This window comes from Oryctolagus cuniculus, unplaced genomic scaffold (assembly GCF_051225735.1).
Source record: "Oryctolagus cuniculus isolate XC-2025 breed Fujian yellow rabbit unplaced genomic scaffold, ASM5122573v1 ptg000044l, whole genome shotgun sequence".
NCBI lineage: Eukaryota > Metazoa > Chordata > Mammalia > Lagomorpha > Leporidae > Oryctolagus > Oryctolagus cuniculus.
Window position 1 is genome coordinate 35,553 of NW_028301709.1, and position 234 is coordinate 35,786.

Below are 234 nucleotides of genomic sequence, written 5' to 3' on the forward strand. Positions count from 1 at the left end.
CTTCTTCTCTACTACAAAGATCTTATGTTGGTCATATTTCCAGTTACCAAAATCAAATCAACTCACACCTGGACTCTGAGTATTCAATGACATTAGTTATCAAAATAAATGTATTCAAATATTCAAAGACCACTTCAAAGCTTAACTGCCTTCAAGAGTTTTTGGCACTGGAACAGCCACTGTGGTTTTCTACACATGAGCACTCACTATTTTATATACCATTTAACAATTCAA